This window comes from Papaver somniferum, chromosome 7 (assembly GCF_003573695.1).
Source record: "Papaver somniferum cultivar HN1 chromosome 7, ASM357369v1, whole genome shotgun sequence".
Taxonomy (NCBI): Eukaryota; Viridiplantae; Streptophyta; class Magnoliopsida; order Ranunculales; family Papaveraceae; genus Papaver; species Papaver somniferum.
Genome location: NC_039364.1, coordinates 254,481,728 through 254,487,837, shown reverse-complemented (window position 1 = coordinate 254,487,837; position 6,110 = coordinate 254,481,728). Strand labels below are relative to the sequence as shown.

At 33.0% G+C, this 6,110-nt stretch overlaps 1 long non-coding RNA gene across 1 annotated transcript; it reads right to left on the bottom strand.

Annotated features, from left to right (window-relative positions):
• Positions 1–564: 564 nt before the first annotated feature.
• Positions 565–1,783, bottom strand: LOC113293637. The gene is made up of 3 exons (XR_003332416.1): positions 1,530–1,783; positions 1,400–1,439; positions 565–694 (listed from the first exon to the last, which is right to left on the bottom strand). It is a non-coding gene; the product is annotated as an uncharacterized LOC113293637 (long non-coding RNA).
• Positions 1,784–6,110: the final 4,327 nt, after the last annotated feature.

Below are 6,110 nucleotides of genomic sequence, written 5' to 3'. Positions count from 1 at the left end.
ATGATATCCTGAAAGTATAATTTAGCTTACATCTTGAACTTGTCATATTTACTGAAATGGTAAGAGATTTGATTAAAGTGTATGATTTCAAATAGCCAAACAGCTGTATGATTTAGTGGATTTTAGTACCTTCTTCATGTAGTTTTCAACAAGCCATGGTACTTCAGTGGATTTTCAACTGGACTCTTGAACCAACCAAAGGTAATTCCCTTCCCAACATGTCCAGTGACCAGCTGAAAAAGGAGAGTTGAATCTCTTGACTCCATGCTGCAACACCCAATAAGTGATTAGGAAGACAGTAAGTAGATACAAATGCATAAAAATGAAGAAATTAATTTATAGTTCCTGGCAATATATGTCTGATTTATCCAATTAGTTTTTGATCCAAAATTGTGCACAAAGCAACCATAATAGAGATCCCAAAACTTTATTGCAATCAAAATTAGTGGATTAGAGGAAGAAAAAAAGATTAAAATGGCACCTGCAGGAAGCAATAACAGATATTGATATTTACAACTATATACTTTGGTGTTGCAAAGAATGGCCAAGATTCCGTAATCTGGGTCCTTATATAAGTGCCTATCAATTCCCATGAACTGCAGTTCAAAATTCCACGTAGATGATGATTGCGATATTGAATGTCTTAACACCGGCTGTTTTCGGTTATGGCATGTTTTTACGTTGTTGACTATTCCTGGAAGGACCGTATACACCTAGGTCAGTTTATGCAAACAAACTTTCAAGGCTACGAAATTCTAAGTCCAGCAGTGTCAAGAAAAATAACAACCATGCTTCAAATAAGTACATCCTCACAGGGTTAAAGAATGACTCCTACTAGTCTACCCTACATACAGAAGACACATTATTACAGACACCATAGAAAATTACTCGATTAAAACCAACTAAATTCTTTCTTTCCAATAAATTGCCAAGCATTTTTTTGTGCATAAAACACAAAATTGAATCTTAAAATCAAATGAATATACGTCGATAAATTCAAATCATCACATAAAATCAGTACTACAACAAACCCATCTCTTTACACAATGAAACAGCATATAAATGAAATAGAGTAATAATAGAGATTAGGAGAAAAAATAAATTAGGATATTGTATCTTCACCATACATTGAAATCGATAGCATCAGCATCAACGAAAACGATATAACATATGATTTTTAATAACCTCTTCAAATGGATTTGATTCATAACAGTGAATCAGTGAGCAGGAAAAAAAATGAGTAGCAGGAGCCCTACAAAGAATAAGACCATGGTAAGGTCAACGACTAGCGTTTTCCTTTCCGTTGCTAACCTTTAAACATCATAGAACGGATCAGAGAATAAATCTAAGCATAGTCCCGGCATAATGAAAAACATGGGAGATGAAAAGAAAAACTGACCTGTAGCCGGTCTTTGATTTTAGCTCTTTCGTGGAAAAATCTGTGGAAAAGACATTCTCAAATCGTTTAGAATCATGAAGGAATCATAAATAATTGTTTCGAACAACCAATGTAAATAACCAAAACTCACCGCCATTTAAACTTCTAACAATCCCTAAAAATCTTTATACAGAGCAAAATTGAAGAACTGAAAAGTGAAAAACTCTAAAAAGCATAATTTCGGTGCTGCTGGAATTACTGAGGTGTGAGGTTACTTCGTTTTTATTGTTTGAGATGGTGCTTGTCATGGTGGTGGTGAGGGAAATGGTGAATCAGTGATGGCGGCGTGAACCACAATAGATTTTTTTGGTTTGGTGGTAATGAAGAGATGGAGAGCGAGACATGCCGTTAAGTGCAGCGTTAGGGTTTTGTTCAATATTTCGGTAAACGCAACGCATAAAGTTTTGATGTTTGATAAGTATAGATTTGACACGTGGATATCAAGATAATTAGTAGATCTTTTACCAACTAATCTTACCGGATCATTTGGGGACCATGTTAACAGTCAAGCACGAGTAATCTTATAGCTTCTCCGATGGCGGTTGTGTGTGTTTCCTAGGTGACAACCCAAACAAGACATCTCATTCCAATTTTTCCTTAAATTTAGGGGGAAAAAACATTTCATCCCAGTGGTGTTGTTGGTGATTTTTATGAATTAAATGCATTGTTTATTTTTAATAAATTTTAGATTTTATTACTCCTAAAGAGGGTCATTCAATATATTGAAATTAATTTTAGGAAGCAAAAGCTTACTAGGATAGCTTGACATTGTCAAGGTGAATGTCTAAAACTTAACATTCACCTTGACAATGTCTAACAAAAATTAAGTCATGTCATCTTCACATTGATTTAAAAAGTTGGGTTGGAGAAGATTTTTAGGGAAAATGAATGTCTATCCTATATGGACTTAAACATTTGTCTTCACATACATTCCATTGGAGAAGCTCTTACCAACGCATAAGATTTTGAGTTACCAAGAAAATTCAAAAATCCTTTATGAGATTTTAGATCACGGGTATGGTTTTTTTACCAATCAAGATGATTTTTCTCTACGATACAACTGGGTTTGGGTAGGGCTTAATGATCAATCAAAGTGATAATTTTTCTTTTTCTTTACAATACAATTGGGTTTCGGTTATTCGGATTTTTTCCGGTAAGATGCATATATACCGTATTGGTAGTACCTGATTTTGACCAAGTAAATAAACTTTTGGTGAAAGTAGTCGATTTTGAGTCACCAAATAAATTCAAAATTCCTTTGTGAAGTTTTAAGTGATGAGAATGGTTTTTGATCGATCACAATAACAAATTTTGCTTTACGAAGCATTTGCCTTTGGGTTAACAAGAAGTTTTGGTGCAAAGATGCATACTATACATGGTGATAATAATATGGTTCTTCCGATCAACTCACTTTAAGTTGAAGTGGTTGATCTCAAGTCACGAGGCATTATTGAAAACCTTGTTAGATTTTCGGTGTCGATTACGGTTTTGCACTACTTAATGATGCAAATAATGATTTTTCTAAAATGTTTCTTTGGTTCAAGAGATAAAGGTGAGCATGGACAGGTTTTCACCTCATCCGCATCCAATCCAATACGTTACGGATTTCAAATTAAGCATTTGTATCCAATCCAACATCTAACGGATTTGCAATCCAATGGATGCACGAATGGTCAGATTGGATACAGATAATCTAATGGATTTGTTTTAAATAAAAATTTATAACAAAGAAAACAAAACAAACACAAATGACTTCTTATAAAACCTACATATCCTATATACGTATACAAATACATAAATGCCATGTATAATATCCCAAACAAACAACTTAAGAATTCCCAAATGATCCATGGTGTTTTCTAGAACTATATAAATGCCCTTAATTTAAAGGATATGGATGGCCAACGGATTTTCAAGGTTGCATCCGAACCTGATCCGTAATATGTTGGATCTCAAAAGTTCCATCCACATCCAACCCATTGATGAACGGTCTGGGCATTTTTCCGCAAAAGAACGGTTGGTCCCGGTTAAATCCGCGGATTACGAGCCAAATGCTCACTCATACCAAGAGATACAAAATAAGCAGATAAAAATATGATTTTTTTTACGTAGCTCGACTTATATGGTTAAACGGCCGATTTAAGTCACTGGTCATATTCAAGAAATCCCTTATGATATTTCAAGTCATCAGCACGGGTTTGGTGCTCACAGTAACAATTTTTAGTTTGCAAGGGAATTGGTTATGGGTTATTAACAGTTTTTTTCTTCAGGAGATGCATATTCTGCAAATAAAATTGGACTTCAGTTGATATCATCCGATCTCATTCAAATCTCAAAGATCCACGTAAATTTATATGATTCTGAATTTTGTTAGATGTAATTGCATATCAAATGCTCAAAAATTAACATAGATTCAATTAATTTGATGTTCGAACTTCATTAGATTTGTCTACCTTTCATTTAATACTTACAGATTTATAGAAACTCAAAACACTCTGGATTATGGACTTCACTTGATCCCTTTTCATCTCATCGGATAATAAAAGATTTACATGAATATTTTGGAGTTCGTTTGATCTCACTGTGCAGCTACATAATTCATTCGATTATGAATCTCGAACTATTATGGAAAGTTCGGTACATTATATGGAAGGTTTCAGTATTACAAAAATATTTAGTGTTTGATATATATAGTACGACTTAATTTACAAGTATTCATTTCTTGAATATCATTATACAGACCCTATGGATTATCAATTAATATATATTTCAGTTTTGTTTAATAGTTTCTAGTTCCACTTTAGCAACAACAAGTTTCAACCTAATCTGGAGAGATCGAAGAACCTGAGATATTTATTGGTTTTTCAGTCTGGTACCATGTTAAAGTTTATTGAACTAGAACTCACTAATAGAGAAAACGACAATAAAATTTAACAAAATAGAAATCGCAAACCTTAACTACATAGAAAGCACACTAACAATTATACTATCAAAACTCTATAAACACTAGTATAATCTCATTCTTCATTGATTGGAGAGATTAATCAATCCTAATAACCTTTCAATGTATAATGGACTTCACATTAACATTAGACGTCGTTAAATTACGAAAATAAATTACTTTGTCTTGATATTTAAATATATTACATGAGGTTGAAAAAATTACAAAGATGAATGAACTTATACATATATTACATGAGATTGAACAAATTACATAGACGAATGAACTTGTCTTTGAGTTGACTTAATCAAGCTTCTAAGTACATCTAACGTGATCAACCAAACTAAAATTTGAGAATATTTTTTTTTTTTGGAATCAGTTTATTTAAAATTTTAAGGATCCAATTAGATGCTTCAAATTTCATAATTGGACGAGTTGATTTTGGAATTTACTTATATAAATTTTCAATCATACTTACCAGAGTCCGATAAATTACAAAATCTTAAGGAATTATGGCAAAAAGAATGAATCACCATTTTCACTTACACAAAATGTATAACCATAGGCCAATATTTCGATGGAAAGCCAGAATCTTTTGACATCACGTTTCGATCCGTGTGGTATAAATCTGGCTAATAGAAAGCCAAAATTTCTTATCCACGAATAGACGCAACCCATAGAAGTCATACGGATTGCCACCTTGTCACCTTGTCAAATGGAGGGAAAATTGCGCGCGCAAGATTTGTTGTGGCGCGCTACAAAAATTTGTGCAAAATTATAATTTTATGGTGATTTTCCGATTTATATGTGCTGCCTAAATATTTTGGGCTAGAAATCGCCTATTGAATCCCTAAAGGCTAAAGCAGTACAACTTTCTGAAAACTAATTCTCAAAATTACTATTTTCTCCAGATTTCCCTTTCTCTTTCGATTCTGATTGATTTCAATGATTTGTGAAAAAACTCTTAGTGGGTTTTGTTAATAGAGGCGAAGAAACCAAACATCAAGAGATCAGTTTTATGGAGTAGTTATCAGAGAAGGTTATTCTCATTATTTGTCTCGGTCGTCTTTGATTCTTATAATGAAAAGGAATTAAATTATCCATCATCCTCACCAAAATATGTTCAATCCGCTAGAAATCGTTTTTTTTTCTTAGAAAAAAACTCGTTCCTCATGTCTCTGGTGGAGCTAAAGGTAAGAATCTCACTCATGTTTTGTTGTTTCTTGAAGATGCACATATTAATTTTTGATTCTGTTTTTTCACTTTAATTCTCATAAATCTATGACGTTAACTGTTTGAAAAAATTACTCTGAGAGTTTTCTAATAGATTTGGTCGATATGATTTTGACAAACTCAATTTTTGACTGTATTTTCAGATGCAGGTTGGATTTTTTATGAAACTGTTTGAATGAGGGTTTGAAGATGAGATGAACTTACAAAACAAAGGGCAGACTCACTCTCGGAATTATTGGTAGGTTCAACACCTCGACTGGCTATTATCAAGTTACAAAACAAAGGGTAGACTGTTCATAACCACGGCTCTTGTTGTCAAGTTTGCAATTTCTAGGTAATAATGCTTCTTCAAATGTTGTCTCATGGATCTATTATCTGAGTGTGCTCAATTTTTTTTTATTGCTAAGATTGATCTGATGTAATGAGGATTAAGTGTTTGCTTCCATTGTTTATGATTTTTTCTAGTTGAGAATATGTTATGTAGTAATTATGGTTTTG